General features: G+C 39.2%; 1 long non-coding RNA gene and 1 pseudogene across 5 annotated transcripts in view; one reads left to right on the top strand and one right to left on the bottom strand.

Annotated features, from left to right (window-relative positions):
- Positions 1 to 25,618, top strand: part of LOC144289010 (uncharacterized) — a 327,654-nt gene that overhangs the window by 186,523 nt on the left and 115,513 nt on the right. The window lies entirely within an intron of this gene.
- On the bottom strand, positions 11,424 to 13,166 carry LOC144288364 (keratin, type II cytoskeletal 8 pseudogene; annotated as a pseudogene).

Raw genomic sequence — 25,618 nt, 5'->3', positions numbered from 1 at the left:
TTCACCCAGTGCCCCCTAATGTTAACATCCCACATAATCACAGCAAAATGATCAGAACCAGGAAACAATGGCCTCTTTTAATAGGCAAACTACTATTAATTAAAATACAGACTTTATTCAAACTTCACCAGGTTTCCCCCTAATTAACTTTTTCTCCTCAAGTTCTGGTTCAAGATTCCACACTATGTTTACTTGTCCTGTCTCCTTTGTCCAAACTGTGACTATCCTTTAGTCTTCACCTTTCAGGATCTTGACACTTTTAAAGTGCATCAGTTACTTAATTTATAGAATATCCCTCATTTTTTTATGTTCTTTGCATGAGGTTATACATGCTAAAACACAGAAGTGATTTTTTTGCCCTTCTCAGTGCATATCAGCGGGCATGTCATGTCAGTGTCTAATTATTAGTGATATTCCTGGTGATCATTTGACTAAGGTTCTGTCTGTTGATCTTGAGTTTTTCTAATGTAAATTACTCTTTGCCCACTTGAAGTTAATAAATATCTTGGGGAAAATATTTGCAAGCATGCAAATATTCTATTCCCCCTCAAAGTTTCACTCACTAATTTTAGCATCCATTGATGGATCATACCTGCAACTAATATTATTATTATTATTATTATTATTATTATTATTATTATATCTGTCCAATGCTAATTTTGTTTTTCCTTTATTCTTCCTACATTTATTAATTGGAGATTTTCAATAAGAAAAAGCTGTTTCTTCTCATTGATTTGTTTATTCCATTTATATCAGTATAGACTCCTAGACTTATTTATGGGTTATAATCCAATAACATTAGAGGTTCTGGATTTTAAACTGTTATAATACTCTATTTCTTTTTTTTAAAGGATTTTAAAAAAATAAATAAAAGGATTTTATTTATTTGAGAGAGAGACATAGTGAGCAAGAGCATTAATGGGGTTGGGGTCAGGCCAGAGGGAGAGGGAGAAGCAGGCTCCCCACTGAGCAGGGCTCCATCCCAGGACCCCGAACCCAGGACACCTGGATCATGAATTAGGCCAAAGGCAGACACTTAACCAACCAAGCCACTCAGGTGCCCCTATTTCTTTTTTTGAGTTCCACATGTTCCCTCTTTTTATTAGGAATGATATTTGTCTCTGGTTCATTGCAACATGTCCATTTATTCCATTCTTCTTGTACTGTTTCCTTTAATTTTACTTCTCAGTCTTATTATGATTCCTCTTTTAAAATATTTATCTGTAATATTCTGTCATCTTTTATTAAATCTTGTTATCCCTGCCCCCCCACCCCAAACAATGTCATTTTTCCCCCATTACCTCCACCCTGGACACTCTTTATTTCTATTTACTTCATGTACAGGTGCTGATGAGCAGACATAGTTTGTCCAGTATGAACAAAGATAAATTGCCTATTCCCATCTTTTGAAAATAGTCCATTCGTTCTTTTGACTTTCAAGATGAATGTGAGAAAATTAAAGGAGTCATTCTCTATTTTGGCCATCAATTTCCAGTAGGCACTGAATAAGGTGACTGCTAATAACACTGGTAATGGGTGATATTTCTTTTTGTTGTATTATTGTGGTTGACTTTAGAGAAGGATTGACAATACTTTTTGAACAACTGCTGATTCCATCAATCTTTGAACTAAAAATAATTTAAAACAACACATTTTTCTGTAAGAAAATTAAAGCAAAATTTTGTCCTTTGTATCTCTGTATGACAGTTGCTTAATTCGCCCATATGTTCTTATACTTAGATCCACATCAAATATATAAATTTCACCTATTCTAACCAAAGGTTATAAATCTGACATTTTCAGGTACATCAAAATCTATTCCTGTGACACATGTTTTACTGTAGTTGCAGAAGAGAAATCTTGAAAGGAAATTAACAAAACAAACTTTTTCTATATTCCTTGGACATTTCTAATGAAAGCTTATTGAGAACAATTTTTTTCTTTTTCTTTTTTTTTAATTATTTATTTATTTATAATAGTCACACAGAGAGAGAGAGAGAGAGAGAGAGAGAGAGAGGCAGAGACATAGGCAGAGGGAGAAGCAGGCTCCATGCACCGGGAGCCGGACGTGGGATTCGATCCTGGGTCTCCAGGATCGCGCCCTGGGCCAAAGGCAGGCGCTAAACTGCTGCGCCACCCAGGGATCCTGAGAACAATTTTTTTCTTATTGGAATTGCTAAAAATATTTTTATAAGGTTGGACAAAGGCAATTATACTTCAGTGAGACAGCAACTAGCCAAACATACCCAATTGTGCCTATATAATTAATTTAGAGAATAGGCTTAGATCTTTGAAATTCTGAATGGTTCATTACAACCAACAATAATAAGTAGAAAGCAGATAACTTTCAAGCTACAGATACTGAAAATTTAGCAGGGGATAATTTTAAAAGTTTGAATGTTGTTTAAAAATGCCTACATTGCTAAATAAAGATAAAACATATGCATTTCAAAAGTATAATTAATATTTACTTTATTAAACATTAATTAATATTCCCTAAATGTAAAAATCCTGAGGCCTTCCATTTAAATACTAACAACCTAGACAATATGTGTTCTGAGGTTCTTTCCTATTAAGAAAAAGAATCTGTAATTATAATTTAAAACAATTTTAATTCCCAAGGGTAAAAATAGGAATATCAAATAATGGCATAAGAAGGAAATATGAAGAACTTCTGGGAAGGAGACAAAGTTTAGCTTGTGACTATTAATGACTCTTTAACACATAAATAAATTATGTGGATGTCATAATCCTAAAAAGGAAAACAATATGACAAAGTCCTGATAGGTATCTCTATCTAAATCTACATATCTAAAGACATTTCAAGTCAAATCTTAAAAGATATTGCTTGAACTTGACAAAATGACCACAAAATTCATGTAGGAGGGAAAAAAATCGTAGAATTAATTTGAGTAAAGAAACATAAAAATACAAGGAATGGAGATATGCTTGATCATTTTTAAACTGCATTTTAAAGTTGCGATCCATCCAGTCCTTGTTCTCTTACATGTGTTTCTGTAAGAAATAGGTATTTTGACCCATATTGGGAGGTTCAGAATGCAGATACATGATAGACTGGGTGTGTGCAGTAAAGGCAGGTATTTAAGAACTTGCTTCTTATTCCTCCACCAGTATCAAAGGATGCATCACATCCTTTGTGAGCAAAGCAAAGTAAGTGGCCATCAGTAAGAAAAGTACAAAACAACACTTTCTTAAATGTAAACAGTTTTTTTTCTACTCTCTTTCCAATGTCATCCCTAAGATATGTTATTTAGTTTGAAATAAAGTAACTTTCAAATAACTGAAATAATACAAGTGAGCAATACTGACCTTTTAACTGTAACTGGAAAAATTTTCAGATCACCCAATTTTTTCAATGTATATTCATTAAAATTCAGAGGTAAAGCTTTAATGTAACTTAGTTCAAATTTGGCATACCTTATTCAGTAAGATATTTCAAACTATTTTGTAAAAAGGACATATTTATACCAATTACTGGTGATCTTGATTTTATTTCATGTTATAAAATGTTGAATATTTTCTATCTCCTACTATCAAAAAAATATTAATTCCATGCCAGTTGCCAGATGGATTATATTTTGGCAATATGTGTTTTTCTCTTTTTTTCTTTTTCCCTTTTTTAGCCTACAGGAAATGTTTGATCATGGTAACTAATGAACTTAATGAACTCTGATATTTATATTTGGTTCACATTTAATTATTTCTAAAAGCCGAAGTCCAAAGTTTATTGTGCACACAGTGGTGGGCTGAATTATTTCCCTCATTCTCCATTCCTCCCCATATTCAGATTCCTAGCCATGCAGCTGTGCTGAATGCTTTTCTCTAGGACCCAGCATGATTTCCCACTCCTCAGTTTTCACTTTGTGACCTGCTGTGGCCAACAGAATGAGAAACCAATAAGCCAATTTCTATGCTAAGCCATAATAAGAAGCTGAAGCTCTTGAAAGCACTTGCTCCTTCTTGTTTCTGCCATCACCTTGTGAAAGACATGCCCAGGCTAACCTGCTCATCTTAGAAAAAACAGTTGAATGACGTGCAAAAAAGCTGGGCCACGCCTCTGAACCCAGCCTAGATCAGCCTACTCCCAAACAAATTAAGGAGCTTTCCTAAGAAGAGCCACCCAGTCCAGGCTAGCCTAGATCAGCGGATACTAGAAATAAATATAAGAAATAAATGTTTATTGTTATAAGACACTAATGTTATGCGGTTGTTTTGCAACCATACTGTATCAATAGCTTATTGATAAATCCTCATATATATACTAAAGGATCTTCAAATCTAATCCTATTCCTCCCACTTTAGAAAGAACTTACAGTTTTAGCTAAACATTTCACTACATTTTTACAAGTTAAATAATAGGCAATGGTTTACTGATTGTTTTCATTGTTTTCATCGCACATTAATTACTCATGATTGACATCATTTTAATCCTTATGACTGCTTATGGAAGTCTCTCTATAATTTATTTCCTCTAAGCTTTTGATAATCACACTTGAAAAGTGAATTGATACATTTGCTTGAATTGAAACATGAAGGCAAAATTTTTCTGACAGAATGTAAGTCTGATTAGCTTGGGGATACTATGGTGATCAGTTTGTAGGACAGACAGTCTCCATAAATTTAATGTGTCAATTCTACAATGCCAAGGCATTGATAAAAATATATTTAAAGCATATAATAAGATAAAAAGAATTTAATACAAAAATATTATATTAGGGGGATCCCTGGGTGGCTCAGCGGTTTGGCGCCTGCCTTTGGCCCAGGGCGCGATCCTGGAGTCCCGGGATCGAGTCCCCCGTCGGGCTCTCGGCATGGAGCCTGCTTCTCCCTCCTCCTGTGTCTCTGCCTCTCTCTCTCTCTCTCTCTTCTCTCTATGTCTATCATAAATAAATAAATAAATCTTTAAAAAAATATTATATTAGAAAGAATACAGTAATATGTTTTATTTTTTTTCTATCCCTTTTGTGTGTGTGTTGGATTAAATAAGATTCTTCTAAATAAAAGAGTAACAGATAGAATTTATAGTCATTTGGTATGTGTTTATAAATTGTTTTTGATTACATCCCAAATACTGAGAAAGTATGGACTATAATGACAAGTAACAAATCATGTTTCAAATCAAATCCAAGCCAGGTGGTTTCCAATTCTTTGCTTTTGCCAATTTGAAATAAGACTTAATTAACAACGGCTAAAAATAATTTTTGGTGATATATCATTGTGATGTTGGCCTTCAAAGATGTGTGAAACAGTCTATAATTAAAAATAATTTTTGATAATAGATCACTGTGACTTCTGGCATTTAAGGATTTAAGTGACACATCTATGAAAAAGAAATAAATCTGCTCCCCTATACCGATTTCTGTGAAAATAATTTTTTTCTATTCACATCTATAAAACAAAACAAATCAGAATATAATTTATGTAAAACTCTGTCCACGCTAGTAATTTCTTATGCATTCAGAGACAAAAGCTAATTGAATAAAAGTCACTAATCTCAATAATAAACATTAAAATTTTCTTTTCATGTTCAATAATGATGTAGTGATTTAATACTATATTTATGATGCACAGTAATAATACTAATAACTTCAGCTTGAAAAAATTTTTGAATGTTTATAACCCTTCAAAGAAATTTTGCTCTTACCATACATATCTTTTCTTTACAAAGAATAATGGTGGGATTATCAATAAAAGTCTTTCAAGAACAAAAAATAGTTTATATTGAGGTAAAATTTTATGGTTAAAATAGAACTGAAATATGATTCAAGGGAGAATAAAGCAAAAGTCATAAAATTCCTTAATGTTCAGTAAGAAATTGTTGATGTATTGTTTAGAATCATTTTGGTTATTTAAATTTCACTGGATATTTAAAAGAGTACTATAACTATATTTTTATCAAACCATTGATGCAGGCTTTGAGAGCCTCTGGGAGGCTCTTGACATTCTGTTAGCAAGCATCCAAATCTTTCTTTCTTGCATTATTGCCAGTATTCTGTTTGAATCATTTATTTATGCTTTAGGCTGGAAAAGAGAGACCCTTGGGTTGCCAGTGAGAAAACAAAGTATAGATAATGAATAGAAAATAAATAGTCCAGTATTGAAAGATAAAACCCTACTACATTGTATTTATGGATAGTGGCTAATTTTTCCTGAGCATTTGTCATGTTGCAAGTTCTTTTTTTTTTTTTTTAAAGACTTTATTTATTTATTTATTCATAGAGACAGAGAGAGAGAGAGGCAGAGACACAGGCAGAGGGAAAAGCAGGCTCCATGCACCGGGAGCCCAACGTGGGACTCGATCCCGGGTCTCCAGGATCGCACCCTGGGCCAAAGGCAGGCGCCAAACCGCTGCGCCACCCAGGGATCCCCTCATGTTGCAAGTTCTATCCACATTTAATAACTCATTTAATCTTCACACCTACACATGAGGTAGACACAGTTGTTAGCCCCATTATACAGATTAAAGCTGGGGCTCAGAGAAGCTAGCTAATACAGCCACCATTCTATAGTCACTCAAAGTGAGATAGCCACAGAAACAAAGGCCATCTCAATTAATACTCCACTACACTGTGGGAAAGGCAATGGCTCTTTACTTTGACTCTCCCATGATCCCTTGACTAATACCTTCCACTCACTTCACTCTGCCCAGAAAGGAAAGACAGGAAGAATGGATATCAAAGATTATTACTGATGATCTCTGGATGATAGTTTAACCAGTAATTTTTATTTTTGTCATTCTTAATTACTGATTTTTTCTAAATTAAGAGGGGGAGAAAAAGATGTTGAATAAGCTTTGTTCAGAAAATAGTCATTCTCCTTCCCCCATCTCCATAAAGAAGCAAACATTTCTATGGAATTGGAGCTGGACTTGGCCAGAGGAATGTGGAAAGACATGATTGTAGTTTTGATACTAGCCATTCTGACTGGTATGAAGTGATATTTCACTGTAGTTTTGACTTGTGTTTCCCTGATGATTAGTGATGTTGAGCATCTTTTCATGTGTCTGTTGGCCATTTGTATGTCTTCTTTGGAAGAATGTCTATTCAAGTCCTCTGCCCATTTTTTTTAAATCTGATTTTTTTTGTTTCTTTGGTGTTGAGTTGTATGAGTTCTTTATACATTTTGGATATTAGCCCCCTTTCAGGCATATTATTTGCAAATATCTCCTGCCATTCAGTAGGTTGCATTTTCATTTTGTTGATGGTTTCCTTCACTGTGCAAAAGTTTTTCAGTTGAATATATTCCTAATAGTTGATTTTTGCTTTTGTTTACCTTGCCTGAGAAGACACTCCCTCATGCACCATTGGTGGAAATATAAATTGGTGCAACCACTATGGAAAACAGTATGGAGAGTGCTCAAAAAATTAAAATAAAAATACCTGGTGATCCAGTAATTCTACTACTGACTATCTACTCAAAGAAAATGAAAAAAAAAAAAAAAACTAATTTCAAAAGATATATTGCACCCCTATGTTTATTGCAGCATTATTTACCATAGCTGAGCTATGGATGCAACCTAAATGTCCCTTTATAGATGAATGGATAAAGAAGACATGTAATAAATATATACAATGGAATATTACTCAGCCAAAAAAAAAAAAAAAAAAGAGAGATCTTGCAACAACAGGGAAGGACCTAGAGGGTATTATACTACGTGAAAGAAGTCAGACAGAGAAAGACAAATACCATATGATTTCACTTATATGTGGAATCTAAAAAACAAAACAAATGAACAAACAAGCAAAAAATAAACAAAAAATAAAAAACAAAGACTCATAACTACAAAGAATAAACTGGTGGTTTCCAGAGGGGATGTGAGGGGATGGGCAATAAGGACATTAAGAGAGGGATTAATAGGTACAGACTTTCAATTTTAAAATAAGTAAAACACAGAGATGAAAACTACAGTCAATAATATTATAATACTGTTGTATGGTGACAGTTGGTGACAACATTTATCATGTTAAGCATTGAGTAATATATAGAATTGTTGAATCACTACATTGTACACCTGAAATAATATAACACTGTCTGTAAACAATATTTCAATAATAACCAAAATTTATTTAAACAAAAAAAGTGATGATAAGCCAGTCCCAAGCCAAAGCTTCAAGTGGCATCTCTCATTTGTAACTACTCATCTAGGTGCTTCCATCCTCTGCCAAGAGAAGATGCCTCAGATAAGAAGATGCCCATCCCCAAACTGTAGACAGAAGCAGAGATAACCCAGTCCTCCTGTAGACATAAGAAAGACATGCCAGTTATATTTTGGGGTTGAGTTTTGCAGAGCAAAACTGAGGAATATGATACATGTCTACTGTGTTTAAAATCTTCTCTTTAATTGTTATGCATCTTATACATATATTCCAAAATTAATTCCACAAATAACAGATTTATAAACTGTCTCTAGTAATACATTTCTTCGTCATTGACACTGCTCATGAATCTCCAGTGTTTTTGTTCTCTGATCATCTAATTCATTCATGGTGTTTGATTTTACATGTAAATGAGATGTTGATTCCACAAAGAAGAGCTAGAGCTAGAGCTTATTTCCTGAAGCGCTATATTCTGCACTCTACCTCCACACAGCCCTTTGCTCGCCCCATGTAGAGAGGCTAGCTGTGCAGCTCCATTCTGTCTGCACTTAAAACAGCCAAGGGTTGCCAGAAGTCCTAATGGCTGCAAACGATGAGGTGAGATTTCAACTTTCTGGCAGTTGGATGCACTTGGTTAATAACCCTGCACACCATGGTACTGTTTTTCAGTGTGCCTCCAATAGGAATAAAAATCCAGCTTTAAAAAAAAATCTTGATTTGTTATTTGTAAAACTTTCGAGATTTGTCACTTCTCTAACTAGTGTCAAGTGGTCATTTTCCTAAGTGGGGTGCCATCCAAGATCCGCCTGTCTTTTTTAAGAGTAAGGCCATGACTGTGTGTTTGGGAATGAGAATCAAACTATAACAGAAGTTTGTTTGTTTGTTTTCTCCTTTACTCACTATCCTGGCCTACTTATACAAGTAGTTTCAAAAAAAGAACAGAGATACCCATGATGAATCTGAATTAACCAAAGAGGCCACCTACAACTTCAGACAGCAGGACTCAATCTGACTGATACAGAGGGTGGGGATGAAGAAAGGTTGCTAACAGATGCTTCCCTAACAGAGAACTGGCAGATTGGGATATGTTCAAACTTAAGCTTTTATTCTATTATTCTCATTATGCCCCAGTTTTCTTGACAAAACACCATTGGAGATCTTCTGTTACTGAGAGTCCTAGGTAAAGCTTCTGTGAGATTGCCTTCTGTTATTCAGAGAAAACACTTTGCCACAGAAGACATTTTTTCTTTTTTTTTTTTTTTTTTAATTTTTATTTATTTATGATAGTCACAGAGAGAGAGAGAGAGAGAGGCAGAGAAACAGGCAGAGGGAGAAGCAGGCTCCATGCACCGGGAGCCCGATGTGGGATTCGATCCCGGGTCTCCAGGATCGCGCCCTGGGCCAAAGGCAGGCGCCAAACCGCTGCGCCACCCAGGGATCCCAGAAGACATTTTCTCAAGTGGAAAACATCCCTTCCTTAAAAGGAATCTATGCCTTTAATTACCTCACTTGGTAGGCAGTCTGTACAGTTAAAATCTATCTGTCTATCTATCTATCTGTCTACCTATCCATCATCTATCCATAAAACAATAACCTCACCTATAATTGTTCCAGGTTGGGAGATTATATATATTCCTTTTAACTGTAGAGACTGACTACCAAATAAGGTATAAATAAGATAATTACATATATATATATATATATATATAAAATATTAGTAGGACACAGGTCTAAAGAGACTAAAAATAATGAATACAGATGAAAGGAGGAGATACTGATAATTTTTGAGTTCTATAACTTATTTTTAACAGAAACAACTTCTTTGAAAGGAAATAATATTTAGTAAAACCTTTCAGATTAAACCTATTAATGGCAGTAAAATTGAATTATATAAATTTTATTAATGTAACAGATGCTTCCCAGCTGACTCTCTCCCTGATATTGTGGAAAACTGCTCATTTTCACAATCACTTTCTGTAAGGGAATTGTTAAAATTGGTTTAACTCTGTTAAGTCAGATAACTGAGATTACCAGTTTTTAAGCTACAAAAAAATAAATAGAAAAATTATGATACTCAATCTTGTAGCTTATGATGTAAAAGAACACCTAGGCAAGATGTTTAATGTCCATAAGCAAAAGCATTTTTTGCAAGTCATGTCCAAACAAAGTACCTGACAAAAAGTAGGCACGCAACAATGTTTTCTTAACTAAATTGACTAGATGGGATCCCTGGGTGGCGAGCGGTTTGGCGCCTGCCTTTGGCCCAGGGCGCGATCCTGGAGACCCGGGATCGAATCCCATGTCGGGCTCCCGGTGCATGGAGCCTGCTTCTCCCTCTGCCTGTGTCTCTGCCTCTCTCTCTCTCTCTCTCTCTCTGTGACTATCATAAATTTAAAAAAAAATAAAAATAAAATAAATTGACTAGAGCTTTTTAATTTTTCTAATTGTATGTTAAAGAAGTTATTAATTTGACATCTGATCTGCTCCTGTTCTTTCTTGACCCTGTAATTTTGTCTTGAAATTTTAATTTAGTAGAAGAAAGAGCATTGACTTTTTTTAAAAAAGGGAATATCTAATATTTAGTGAGGAGAATTACTATTTGATTAAATTTAAGCTTGACCTGGGGGTAAGGTGATCTGCATGGAAATGGGCTGGAATGTAGAATCACAACCAAGATGATTTCCCAATAGAAATTCCTGCTTGCTGTAAAGAGACATAGAAGTCAAAGGCTCAATCTTCAAGCCTCCTCTGCTCTTACTAGGTCTGTGTTGCTGGACATGTCACTAAACTTTAAGTTTCAGTTTCTCTGAGCTACTTAACTCAGAGAGGTTTTGTGAAACTAAAGTGGTGTTTGTAAAGTGCTTAATGCAATGCCCAAAATAAATTAATAATGTTATCCTCTATTGTTTGTAAGAAGGATTCAAAATTAATTTTAGCTACCAATCTACTTGGCATCCCACCTGCAAAATTTAACCCAAGGCCATGAGGTGTTGTTCTTTGACACTATTATATATCGGCTCAGTGGAGTGGATGTATCACTGTCAGACACAGTGGAGGACATACGGTGAGTCTTGACAGAGACTATGACGGTGCTGGGCCACAGTGGGCACTGCCAGGTTTAGGAGACTTTTACAAAGGGGATCCAAATGGCTTGGATGATAAATAGGCAAAATACTTTGTCTACCTTTGTTTTGTTTTGTTTTGTTTTGTTTTGTTTGTTTGTTTTTTTGGCGGGGGGGGGGGGCTGGCAGCGGCTTTATTTGAGAAAAGACACTTGAATTGGCTTTCGGTTGGGGGCATGGACAAGAAGGGGTACCCAGGGCAGTAGACTCCCCCTAAGGGTAGGCTGGGGATCGGGGCTGAGCCTCAGGCGGGTCTCTCCTACTCGAGGCCCCCCTGCACAGCTCCTTCCCCCAAAGGCTTCAAGGGGCCACAAGAGCAAGGAGGCTGGGAGGGCCGCGGTGGCGGTTCACTTGGGCAGGACGTCAGACGACTCAGACACCAGCTTCCCATCGCGAGTCTCGATCTTCTCCACAACCGCGGCCTTGGAGGAGCTGCTGCGGCTGAAGGAACCGCCGGGCCGAAGCTGGACTGGAAGGGGCTCTGGCCGTAGCTGGGGCCGGGGCTTGTGAGGCCCCGTAGGCCAAGCTCAGGCCCCGGGGTAGCCGCTGGTCGTCTTCCTATGGATGCTCGTGTTCTGCATCCCAGGCTCCAGCCGGCTCTCCTCGCCCCCGCAGCGTGGGTCGGTGGCGATCTCCCATCTCGAGGTCCGGGGCCAGCCTGACGTTCAGGAGCTCCCGGTGCTCGCGCAGCTGCCGGGCCATGTCCCGCTCGTCCCGCTGCAGGGCGGCCTCCGGCTCCGGCTCGGCCACCTGGGCATTGGCGTCCTTGACGGCAGCTCCCCGCGCGGCTCGGCGTCGGCCACGGCGGCCTCCGGGGCAGCCCTCTGGTTTCTGAGGGCCTCGATCTCAGCCCGGAGGCGGCGGATGCTCCGGTTCATCTCGGAAATAGTCTTCGGGCGACGGAGGTCATCCCGGTGCTTCCCGGCCAAGGTCTGCAGCTCCTCGCACTTGATCCGGTGCATGGTCTCGGCCTGCGCCCGGCTGCGGTGCGCGATGTCCTCGTTCTGGGCCTTGACCTCGGCGGTGACGCCGTCCAGGTCCAGGGCGCGGCTGTTGCCCCTGGACGGCACCGCGGACGGGTCCGAGATCTGGGACTGCAGCTCACGGGTCTCCTCTTCATGCCGCTGCCCTGAGGATTGATCTCGTCGGTCAGCCCTTCCCCGCGGGGCTCCAGTTCTGTCTTGCTCATGTAAGCTTCATCCACATCCTTCTTGATGAGCACAAATTCATTCTCCAGGTCTCCACGCAATTTGATCTCATCCTCGTATTTGTTCTTGAAGCCCTCCACGAGCCCCTGCAGGTCGCCAAGCTCCACTTCCAGCGTCAGCTTCTCCTGCGCCGGGGTGTCCAGCTGCCTCCGGAGGTCGTGGATGCAGCTCCCAAACATGTTGTCTGTGCTGCTCCGAGCGGTTTTCTGCTGCTGCAGGAGGCCCCACTTGGCCTCCAGGATTTTGTTCTGCTGCTCCAGGTGTCTGACCTTGTCGATGAAGGAGGCAAACTTGTTGTTGAGGCTCTTGATCTGCTCCTTCTCCTGGGTGCGCACCACCTGGATGTTGGGGTCCACCTCCAGCTTCAGGGGGCTCCGCAGGCTCTGGTTCACTGAGACGGCCGTGATGCCCCCCACGGCCCCGGGCCCGCCGTAGCCCCCGACCACACTCATGCTGCTGTTCAGGCCACCCGGGAAGCTGCCGCCGCAGCTGCCCACCAGGGAGAAGGCGGAGCAGCTGATGCGGGAGCCGGGCCCGCGCTTGTGGGAGCGGCTGCTGAAGGCCGGGGGGCTGGAGGTGGACACCCTAGCCTTGTAGGATCTAGCCTTGTAGGACTTCTGGGTCACCCTGATGGACATGGTGGAGGCTGGAGTGGGGGCGAGGAGGCAGAACCTGACAGAGGTTGCAGAAGGAGCGCGAGGAGCCGCTTCTAGGTGGGCTACCTTTGGTTTTATACTTGTACCTAACATGATGCATATTTATATTCTTTTTGGGTAAATAATTTGCCATTTGACTGCACAAACACCTATCAGTCTGATAACAGAGTTTTACGGAGCTTCCCCGTATTTTAACCAGATTAGATTTGCCTTCCAGGGCAGAGAACAGGGATGGAGGCATATGTGACAGAACATGCACAGAGTGCGGGTTTTTTTTCAGATCATCGAATGTGGAGGCCAAGAAATATCAAGGCCATTCCACCTCAAGTTTAGCATTAGCACAAGTACAGCCATCTTAGGCCCCTGTGAATAAGAGCTGAACTTTATAGGAAAAACTGCAGAATGAATCCCATATCAGAAAGACAACAGAGCTCAGAATTGCACTGGGCAGATAATCCCGTATCAGAAAGATAACAGAGCCCACGCCCGTGGTAGAAAGTCCCATATTAGAATGAGAACAGACTGTATCCTTTGCTGTGCAAAAGCTTCTTATCTTGATGAAGTCCCAATAGTTCATTTTTGCTTTTGTTTCTTTTGCCTTCGTGGATGTATCTTGCAAGAAGTTACTGTGGCCAAGTTCAAAAAGGGTGTTGCCTGTGTTCTCCTCTAGGATTTTGATGGAATCTTGTCTCACATTTAGATTTTTCATCCATTTTGAGTTTATCTTTGTGTCTGGTGCAAGAGAGTGGTCTAGTTTCATTCTTCTGCATGTGGATGTCCAATTTTCCCAGCACCATTTATTGAAGAAATTGTCTTTCTTCCAGTGGATAGTCTTTCCTCCTTCATCGAATATTAGTTGACCATAAAGTTGAGGGTCCACTTCTGGGTTCTCTACTCTGTTCCACTGATCTATGTGTCTGTTTTTGTGCCAGTACCACACTGTCTTGATGACCACAGCTTTGTAGTACAACCTGAAATCTGGCATTGTGATGCCCCCAGATATGGTTTTCTTTTTTAAAATTCCCCTGGCTATTCGGGGTCTTTTCTGATTCCACACAAATCTTAAAATAATTTGTTCTAACTCTCTGAAGAAAGTCCATGGTATTTTGATAGGGATACAGTCAACAAAACTAAAAGACGATCTACAGAATGGGAGAAGATATTTGCAAATGACGTATCAGATAAAGGGCTAGTTTCCAAGATCTATAAAGAACTTATTAAACTCAACACCAAAGAAACAAACAATCCCATCATGAAATGGGCAAAAGACATGAAGAGAAATCTCACAGAGGAAGACATAGACATGGCCAACATGCACATGAGAAAATGCTCTGCATCACTTGCCATCAGGGAAATACAAATCAAAACCACAATGAGATACCACATCACACCAGTGAGAATGGGGAAAATTAACAAGGCAGGAAACCACAAATGTTGGAGAGGATGGGAGAAAGGGAAACCCTCTTACTTGTTGGTGGAAATGTGAACTGGTGCAGCCACTCTGGGAAACTGTGTGGAGGTTCCTCAAAGAGTTAAAAATAGACCTGCGGGGATCCCTGGGTGGCGCAGTGGTTTGGCGCCTGCCTTTGGCCCAGGGGCGATCCTGGAGACCCGGGATCGAATCCCACGTCGGGCTCCCGGTGCATGGAGCCTGCTTCTCCCTCTGCCTGTGTCTCTGCCTCTCTCTCTCTCTGTGATGACTATCATAAATAAATAAAAAAAAAAATTTAAAAAAATAATAAAAATAAAAATAGACCTGCCCTACGACCCAGTAATTGCACTGCTGGGGATTTACCCCAAAGATACAGATGCAGTGAAACGCCGGGACACCTGCACCCCGATGTTTCTAGCAGCAATGGCCACAATAGCCAAACTGTGGAAGGAGCCTCAGTGTCCATCGAAAGATGAATGGATAAAGAAGATGTGGTCTTTGTATACAGTGGAATATTCCTCAGCCATTAGAAATGACAAATACCCACCATTTGCTTCAACGTGGATGGAACTGGAGGGTATTATGCTGAGTGAAGTAAGTCAGTCGGAGAAGGACAAACATTATATGTTCTCATTCATTTGGGGAATATAAATAATAGTGAAAGGGAATAGAAGGGAAGGGAGAAGAAATGTGTGGGAAATATCAGAAAGGGAGACAGAACATGAAGACTCCTAACTCTGGGAAACGAACTAGGGGTAGTGGAAGGGGAGGAGGGCGGGGGGTGGGGGTGAATGGGTGACGGGCACTGAGCGGGGCACTTGACGGAATGAGCACTGGGTGTTATTCTGTATGTTGGCAAATTGAACACCATTAAAAAATAAATTTATTATTAAAAAAAAAAAAGAATGAGAACAGAGCTCAATGCCTTTAAGCCCCATATCAGAATATAAACAGAACTTGAGACATTCCTCCACCCCTTCTGAAAATCCCCTAGACCTGCCTATAGAAAACCCAGCTGTAACCTACTTCGGGGTCCAAGTTCCTGCTACGCTGTGTCGGGTATACTTGGACCCAAGCTCGAGCTTGCTAATAAACCCTCGTGCGCTTGCGTCGGTGTCGGCTCCTTGGTGGTTTCTCGGATTCGCATTCTTGGGCACAACAGGACCAAGGTTTCATACTTAAGGTACTGTGATATATTTGGTTTCTGGAAACAGAGTGGATTGAAGTAGTTAAGTGAATAATTTTATACAGATAGTGTGGAGCTTAGAGATTTTAATCACCTCTTTTCAGTCACTCCTTAAGTGTCTGTTAGTCAACATTTAGTAAGAACTTCATGTGTGGGACCTTGTACTATAGTGGAAAGATGCTGTAGATCAAGGGATGTAGAACTCAGAATCTGTTTCTATAGAAAGAAAACTACCTGGGCTTTTTTTTTTTTTTACCAATTATTATTATTATTATTTTATTAAAGTAGAGTTGACACACAATGTTACATTAGTTATAGGTAAAATTACCTGGTGGCTATATTTTCTTCTTTCAGTAATGATGATCTTTATTTTTTGTTAATTCTTCTTCTGTATTTCTGTAGTAATCTAGAATAACAGCATTATCAGCCATGTGAGGTAGCATGGCTTATGGAGGAAGGCCTAGCTGGTTCTTGTTTATTTCTCCAACTCCGATAGGGGACAAAGTGTTTTCTTTACAATTCTATATCCGTATAATTTGCTCACATTTTCCAACCCTTTGTTCTGGGATGTCGAAAGTGGCACTTGGTTGGCGTTATTGTTCACAGGAGTTGGTACAGTGGAGCTCTATGCTCTAGGACAGCGTAAGTCCCTCCTGCTTTTTCCTTGGTTCTTCCAAGCAAAGATTATGATTCATGAACCCCTTCCAGGGACATGGTTGTTTCTCTGCTTCCTCCTCAGTTTGAGTCACACACAGCAACACCCCCTCTCTCTGTACATACCTTCTATGCACCACCTTTCTTAGCCTCATCTAACCTTTGTAGGAAAAAAAAAACAAAAAACAAAAAACAAAAAAACAAAACCTAATTCTCTGTATATATTTGAAATATTCTTTGAGTATTCTTTTTTTCAATTGCTTGTTATGGGGAAAGGTGACAGAAATATGTGAACAAGCTGAGGAGAGAAGAAATATATTAACGTGCAGAATAATGCTTTGATATATTTTTACAACATAAAATTAATCCACAAGATGCCCCACATCATGTTGCATTGGAGATGGACTGGAAAGTTGACTTCTTTCTTTGTATTTTTATATGCTGTCAATCCTTACACACACACACACACACACACACACACACACACATCATTCCCTCTCCTCTCTACACAATGGTGACTATCATGATCCTCCTTGACAATAATTGGCAAATCAGAATGATACAACCTGCTGCACCCTAGAATATCTCACCTAACCTATGCTAAAGCCTCTTCATTTGGGGATCCCTGAGTGGCTCAGCAGTTTAGTGCCTGCCTTCAGTCCAAGGTGATCCTGGAGTCCTGGGATGGAGTCCTGTGATCAAGCGCCGGGATCGAGTCCCGCATGGGGCTCCCTGCATGGAGCCTGCTTCTCTCTCTACCTGTGTCTCTGCCTCTATCTCTCTCTGTGTGTCTCTCGTGAATAAATAAATAAAATCTTAACAAAAAAAAAAAAAAAAAAAAGTCCTCTCCATTTGACTCTACCAGTCTCCAGTTTTGCTTTTAGTTCAACATTCTCCATACTGTAGACTGGGTGTTTCTCAAAATCTATCAAGTCCTTCTCTGTTTAAAATCTCTCAATGGGGCAACCTGGGTGGCTCAGCAGTTTAACGCTGACTTCAGCCCAGGGCATGATCCTGGAGACTCAGGATAGAGTCCCACCTCAGCCTCCCTGCTTGGAGCCTGCTTCTCCCTCTCTCTGTGTCTCTGCCTCTCTCTCTCTCTCTCTCTCTCTGTCTCTCTCATGAATAAATAAATAAAATCTTCAAAAAATAAAATGAAATAAAATAAAATAAAATAAAATAAATCTAACAATGTTCCCAGTCAAGTTGGAGGAATAGGGAACAAATGTACCCTCCTGACTGAAATAATAATACAAAAAATGAAACAATACTTTTTTAAGACATTAGACACTAGGTAAAAGGGGGTATGAAACCTAATAGGTGAGAAACAAATAGGGTGAGCCCTACAATTGCAATTACAAGCTTACTGCTTTGAAAGTTTTTCTGGGTCACAACGTGGGAAGGGAGAACCTAAATGTAGCTCAGCAGACTTCCTGTGCTAAGAAGACAAAGCTGAGGGAGATCATAATGGTTAGAGTACAGAGGACAGAGTACCGGAGAGTAGAGAGCACAGAAGGAGAGCTCCAGAGATATGCAGAGAATCCTTCTCAAGTATTCATCTGAGTAGTGACCAGCATGTGCTGGTAGAGAAACTACCTGAGGCCAGGGCACCTTGGTGGCTCAGTGGTTGAGCATCTGCCTTTGGCTCAGGTCGTGATCCCAGGGTTCTGGGATTGAGTCCCTCAACAGGCTCCCCATGGGAAGTCTGCTTCTCCCTCTGCCTATGTCTCTGCCTCTCTCTCTCTCTCTCTCTGTCCCTCATGAGTAAAGAAATAAAATCTTTAAAAAGGAAAACAACAACAACAACAACAACAACCTGAGGCCAAGCAAAGAACTACTCAGAAGAATCAGGGAATAAGTAGTTGGAGCTCATATGGGGTCAGAAATAGTACCATTTTCTACCAGTCAGTCTGGAAAAACTGATAATTCATGAAGCATCGTGTAGAATAATCACAAGGTTCTTCCTCAGTAGCAGTGAATAATTAGACCTAGACTCAACACTCCTCTGAATTGGCCTAACAAATGATAAAAGGAAGAACAAAACTATAATTTAACCAAATCCCAGAACAAAGCTCAAGAATACTTATAGGGATATAAACATATCCAGCATCCAGCAAGATCAAATTCACAACTTCCAGCATACAATAAAGAGTTACCATACATGCAAAGAAGCAGGAAAATGTGATCCATGGTGAGGAGAAAAATCAATCAGCTGAAATGGAACCTGAACTGACACCAACATTAACATTAACAAAGGATATTAGAAAGGTAATTATAACTGCATTCTATATATTAAAGAAGCCAGAGGGAAGGTTGAATATGTTAAGTAGAACCATGAAACATATTTTTAAAAGACCCAAATAGAACTTCTTTCTAGACATGAAAACCACAATGTCAGAGATGAAAAATACACTAGATGGAATTAATGGCAAAACACATGTTGCAGAAGAAAAGTAATGAACCCAAAGACATAGCAATAGAAATTATTAAAAAATGAAACAAAAAAAAAGGACAATCAAAAGAAATGAATAGAGCTGCAGGACAACTTCAAGTGACCAAATGTACACGCAATTGAACTCTGAATGAGAGGATAGAGGGAATGAGACTGAAACATATCTGAAGAAACAGTGCCGAATATTTTCCCAAACTTGATTAAAACTATAAACCAATGGATCTAAAACTTTAACAAATGGCAAACATATGACACATTAAGAAAACTACACCAAGACACATCACTAAATTTCTTATAAGATCTTAAAAGCACATGAAATATTTGAGGAAATGCAAATTGAAGCCATAGTAAGATATCACTACATACCTGTCAGAAGAGCTAAAATTAAAAAGACTGATCATACGAAATGTTGGTGAGAATTTGAAAGAGCTGGAATTCTTGTACACTGCTGGTGGGGTGACATAATAATTTAATCTCTGAAAAGCAGTTCAGTTCTCCCTCCTTGGACTTCTATGTAGCACATATTTCAATTTATTATAACTACCTATTTCTTTTCCTGTAAACTTCCTCAGTATCTCCATATAGCCAGGTTATCACATCTGTCTTATTTACCATCATATCCCCAGCAATTAATACTATGTCCGGCATAGTAGAAACTTGAAAAATATTTGATGAATGAATGAGTGAAGGGACTTAGGAATGAGGGAATGATGTGTTTGTAATGGGGTCAAATGTCTCAGGACACTGGTGGTGGTGATCCAAGACTGAGTCTCTGAAATCTCCACACCGGAGCTTCATTGGGGAGTATCCTTGGGATCCATACTCGTAAGGAAACAAAGGAGCTGGAATGGACAGAAAGAGGCTGAACTGTGATACGTTTGTAGCTGTAGCCTCTGCTGATCCCATGAGGCACTCTGGATGTGGGATGGACATTCTAGGTGCCCAAAGAGAGGCAAGGGATCTGGAATTCCATCATCTCATGTCTACTGTTCTGTGGTGAGGTGAAACCCTGAATGAGGCAGCTCACTTATGTAGAAGTTCCATAGAAGGCTCAGGTGTAAGCCCTCAGCCTCTAACATGCCCAGCAGCTGGGGGATGAGTGTTGAATCTTGGAAGGGGATCTAGGCCATGGATGGATACACCACATAAAGTGATGAGGCAATGCATTTCAACATGAGGCAGAAGCTTCATGTTTGCTTATGAGGGCAAGCCTCATGATGGCTTAGGAATCCAGTGAATAAAATGTCATATTCTGAAACTTTTTCCTTAAATGAAGTGCCACTCTCAGAACTCTTTGTAATATGCAGTGAAGAAAGCATTGTACTAACCTTTTCAACTAGTGAAGATAAATTAAAAGTGTCAAACAACTTGTGATCTAGAGTCTTCTGGTAGAAATAAATATGTGATTTAGAGAAGAAGAGAAGAAAATGTGAAAGACAGCTGTCTGGCTAAGAGGAATGGCTTTCAACTGCTATAGATTTTTGTAACTATGCAAGTAAATTTCAAAAGGTAAAATATCTGAGGCTAAGACAGTATATTTTTCTCCTTTCTCAGAGTCCATTGGGAGCTTCAGCTTTCTTCAGTTACATCAAATTTACTTCATAGGAAAGAGATGATTTGTTCTACCAGTTTCCACATCCTTCTGTTTAAAACACACACACACACACACACACACAACTTTTTTCACAGTTTAGAGAAGAATTTGCTCCATAAATTATTTTCAGATTTTTTTCTGTAATTGAAACTGAATTTCTCACAGATGGTGATAAAATAACCCTTTCAAAATCTCTTCTTCTAAAAGGGGATGCAAGAACACTGTTACCAGTGAAATGGTTTCTATTTATTTTATTCTGGTTTCATCTCCTTCTGCTACTCAATTCTCAATCTGGCCTTTACATGGAGAAGAGAGGATATAACATATAATGCCAGAAGGACAAAGGGTGTTAATCAAATTTTCCTTCTGATTAAGACAGCAAATCCTAAATCAATATCTAAGTTTTTAAAAATGAAAGACAATTTTCAGTAAGACTTGAACAATAGCTTGATTTTGTTTAAAATACTTACACTGATTTAAAATCTAATAGGATATCACAAGGTTGAGAATTAGTCTCTGAAAACCCTTGTTTAAATCCTGGCTTTCCTGCTTATAAATTTTGTGACTTTCGGCAAATACTCATCTGACTCAAGTTTTTTATCTATAAAGAAGAAAATGATAGTACCTGTTTTATTAGGTTTCTTCAGAATGAAATTTGCTACTACACATAGAAATAAATTTAACTATTATTACACTATAGAGAAAATCCATGTAAGAATGACAAGGAAATCAAGCCTACTTTTTTCCCTTTTCTTCACTCTAGAACTAGAGTTGAGATAGTTTTCAGAACTCAGAATGCCAAGCAGCCATAGGACCGAGAAAAAGTTGACTACTCTTACACTTGTGTCATGAGTTCTCTTTCAATAGCACTTGGGATTCTCCCTTTTAAGAACTCCTCTCGGGATCCCTGGGTGGCGCAGCGGTTTGGCGCCTGCCTTTGGCCCAGGGCGCGATCCTGGAGACCCGGGATCGAATCCCACATCGGGCTCCCGGTGCATGGAGCCTGCTTCTCCCTCTACCTATGTCTCTGCCTCTCTCTCTCTCTCTGTGTGACTATCATAAATAAATAAAAATTAAAAAAAAAAAAAAGAACTCCTCTCACTCTCCTTTTTCCTTCATTGGTTAGTATTATCTGGAGCATTTTCCTAACTTGGGCAGAGGTATCTGCCAGTGTCTTCTCACTGGACCTTAAAAACTTGATACCTAAAGTGAAGGCCATCGACACCCTCTATGCTTCCTGAAACTGCAGATAAGTCTTGGACACACTCAAGACATGTGAAATCAGAGTCTAAATTTTAACAAGATCCCCAGTTGAGTTATGTACACATGAAAGGTTGAGAAGCATGTGACATAATACAGACTCAGCAGAAGATCATAGAATACATGTTATTTAGAAAAAAATTTTGTTCTTTTTACTCTTTTCATTGAGTTTATTTTCCAAGATTTGTTTGTTTGATTGATTGATTGATTGATTGATTGATTTGGCCTCAAAATTAAACATAGAATAAAGGAATTGAAGTTAGGAGTCAGAGAAGGTAAAGAAACTCTTGAAATATGTTATCCATTCCTGGACTCTGGATGCTTGGTAATACATAGTAGGCCTTTGGCCTTGTCCTCTGCACAAACATCTCTAGGAGCCCCAGTGAGGTGTTAGCTGGCAGATGATATGGTGACTCACAGTTCCAGACAAGAGAGGAAGAACCATTCTTTTTTCTCATTAAGGTATACCAAGAATATATTTAACAATAAACCATTTTGCTGTATTTCATGACAAAAAAATTACTGCTCTTATTATTAATGAAACAGACATCAGTATTTCATTGTTCTCCTCATGGTATCAGTGGGTGGTAAGAGATAAGAGTTTGTCTCTAAATCATATTTAATTATTCCTGAGCTCTCTCTTTTATTTCATTATTTTTAATTCTCAATTCCTTTGCCATTTAAGAAAATGAAGCAATCCAACACCTGCATTCTTCAACACCACTATTCAAGTGGCTTGTGTAAACTTTATCATATGTAAATTCTGAGCTTCTTTAATACCAATGTCTGAAGAGAGAATGAGGTCAATCCAACTTGGGTCTGGTTCTGATCTAATCAGTTATCGTCTGAAGGTAGGGGATATACGGCATGAATAAAAATGAGAGGGGTCCACTTCTGTGGGCAGGGTGGGAATTTCTAAAGTGATAGGACTGGAAAGATATTCAGTGGACCCTCTATACCATCCATCTATCAGTATAGATCATCCTAAATGGATTTGTTATCAACAACCATTTTGTTAACCATTTGTTATCAAATGGAGGATAAAAATGAATCCATGTTGTGAGCACTATAACAAGCATGATGGAACATGTCAAAGCTAGATTTGTATTTATATCCGTAATATTTTTTTCTGTGAAGGCATTTCTGCCTTGTATGTGTAGCAGGGCAATCATAGAAACTCTTTCTCCCCCACCTAAGTAATCATTGTACCTTTTGGCCACCTCATATCCTTCTGCAGCTCACTAGTTGCTATGTGAACATTTCCACTACTCAAGAACACCAGCTGCAAAGATTTCCCAAAGTATCCTGCTCTGATGGCTCAGGGATGCATCAGATCCTTCAAAATGTTTGTGGTTGTTTCTTTTCCAAATGACTATACTGGAGAATACCACATTTGTCCCATATTGGGACATTTTAACAGACTAGACTTCCTTTTTAGAAGTTTTTTTGCCAGATTGCTGACATTCTTACATAAAAAATGGTTTTTCCAAATATCTTGGAAATTAAAGCATGCCTGATTTTTAGGTACCCACAGGCCTGCTCTCCTATGGTTAGAAAAAATGCTCTCACATCTCTCCCCCTCACTTTTTGATTAATGACAAAGACTGGCCAAAAAGCTGGCTGTATTTAGGGGTTGAAGCCATCAGCTATGGAACCAGTGACTGACATCAACAGGAATCATAGATGCAACAACCTTGGTCAGTAATATCCAGTGGTTCTGACAAGGGTACCTTCAGACTCTGCAGATAGCTTAGTCAGTGCTACAGAAATCTCATCTCATCCAAGTTTCCAGTCTTGAAACAGCCCACAGGGACCCTCAAATCTGCCTCTTCTCAGGATCCCTGCTCCTACTTAGAATGCAGTGTCATTGTTTGGCCATTCACTTACTTATTTACCATATCAGGGAACATACATAGAAAGATATCAGTAGTCATAACAGGTGAGTAAGGAGAGAGAGAATAACCCCTAGGATATATTCTCCCCATACCCCCCAACTGCCCCATGAGTTTAGAAGCCAGTGCTCTAAAATGATACCATGGTTACATATGCTAATTTACAAGGATTGATCATATAATCTGGCTGATAAATCATGAAGGCAATCAGAGCAAGAGATCCTAAGGAACTCCAGTATCTCTATTTGTCATCTGAATGACCAGTTTAGTATTATATATGATAAATTTAAGACTGCTACTGATAGCTGAGATCTTTGTTGAAATATAGATTCCTGGGCCAGGAGCTTCTGAATCTGCAGTATCAGGAATGAGGCCCAAGCATCTATATTTATTGCAAAGCTCCCAAGGTGATTCTTATGCAGCCAGACCTACAAATGTCCTCTGACTGAAGTTTAGGAATGAGAATGAAATTAATATAGTTAATTTAGGCTGGCAGAGGGGAAATCAGTCAAACCAGTTGTTGAATTGAAGTTTGTACATAAAGAGATACATTGATTTAATGAATTTCCTTTTTTAAAATCATCAGTTTTGTTTGTACCATATAAACAAAAAGGAGCACTTTTCTCCTCCCTAAATGAAAACAAGAGAAGAGGCAAATTTGGGCAGTAGAATTACAAATGTTAACATATGAGAAACACTAAGAATTGTGTTTTAAAGTGATTTTTTAAAATGATTCTTCTGCTCCTCCTTTCTGCCCATTATATCTAAATAAAGATAAGATTTACTTTATGTCTGTCTTGCTGAAACATAATGATAACTTGCCTGAATAAGCAAAAGACTCTAAGATTAGTGGCCAGTGACATTAATCTTTACAGCAAGCTGCCCACCCCACCAAACTTTCAGGTTGTTGAAGGAGCAATGTCACAGCTTTGTATACTTTGGAAGAGGTGTTGTCAGGGGTTAAGGAGAACTGAGGCAGCCAACCACCTATAAGTCAGGAGCATCCTTGTATCTCAATCGTACCTTTCAAATTCAAAATGTCCAGGTTTTCTCCAGGGAGATTTTTTTTTTAAGATATTTATTTATTTATTTATTTATTTATTTATTTATTTATTTACTTACTTACTTACTTACTTATGATAGAGAAAGAGAGAGAGAGGCAGAGACACAGGCAGAGGGAGAAGCAGGCTCCATGCCAGGAGTCCAACACGGGACTCAATCCTGGGACTCCAAGATCACGCCCTGGGCCAAAGGCAGGCACCAAACCGCTGAGCCACCCAGGGATCCCCATCCAGGGAGATATTTTACTTAACCATATTACCTAGGAAGTCAAGGAAGCATGGAGGTAAAATCAAGGAGGCAAAGGATGAAAGCGAATCTCTCTCTCTTCTCTGTCACTCTGGGGCCTCCACAGCATGGGAGCCCTCCCCACTTGTGAGAGATTATCCCTTAGGACTGGGATGGAAGGAGTCCTTAGAGAAAGCCACATGATGATTATGAGTTCACACTTGGAAGCATATATATGTTTGGGATCCATGAGGTGTCAAAAGAGAAATGGTTTCAGTAGGGCTTCTCAGGAAGAGCTCACAATATTATAATCTGGAGTGGGGACTGAAATATTGCAAACAAGACGCTAAATTATAAGAATTTTATCAAATAAGGATTATCACTGGCTAACTATGAATATTTCTGCTACTGATTCCACCACCACTAATACTGGCTACCACTTGCTGAGAGACAATTGTCTACTAAGCAAGGTGTCAGGGGCCAAGAATTTCCCCCAAAACTAGAAAATGAAGTTTTATATAAAACTAGAAAATTAAGTTTTATGGTAAGGGCTTTATATAAAACTAGAATATTAAGTTTTATGGTAAGGGTCAACTCATCAGTGGTTCCTCATATAGCTAGTGGAGGAGTTTGGATTTGAACCCAGATCCAACTTGACTCCAAAAGCTGAACTCTTGCTCACCATGCATTACTATTTTTCAAATATAATGATATACTAAACATTATAATTTACAGAACACTCACCAAGGGCCAAGCTC

The sequence above is a fragment of the Canis aureus genome, chromosome 18 (assembly GCF_053574225.1).
Source record: "Canis aureus isolate CA01 chromosome 18, VMU_Caureus_v.1.0, whole genome shotgun sequence".
Lineage (NCBI taxonomy): Eukaryota > Metazoa > Chordata > Mammalia > Carnivora > Canidae > Canis > Canis aureus.
This window is presented reverse-complemented; position numbering and strand designations above follow the sequence as displayed.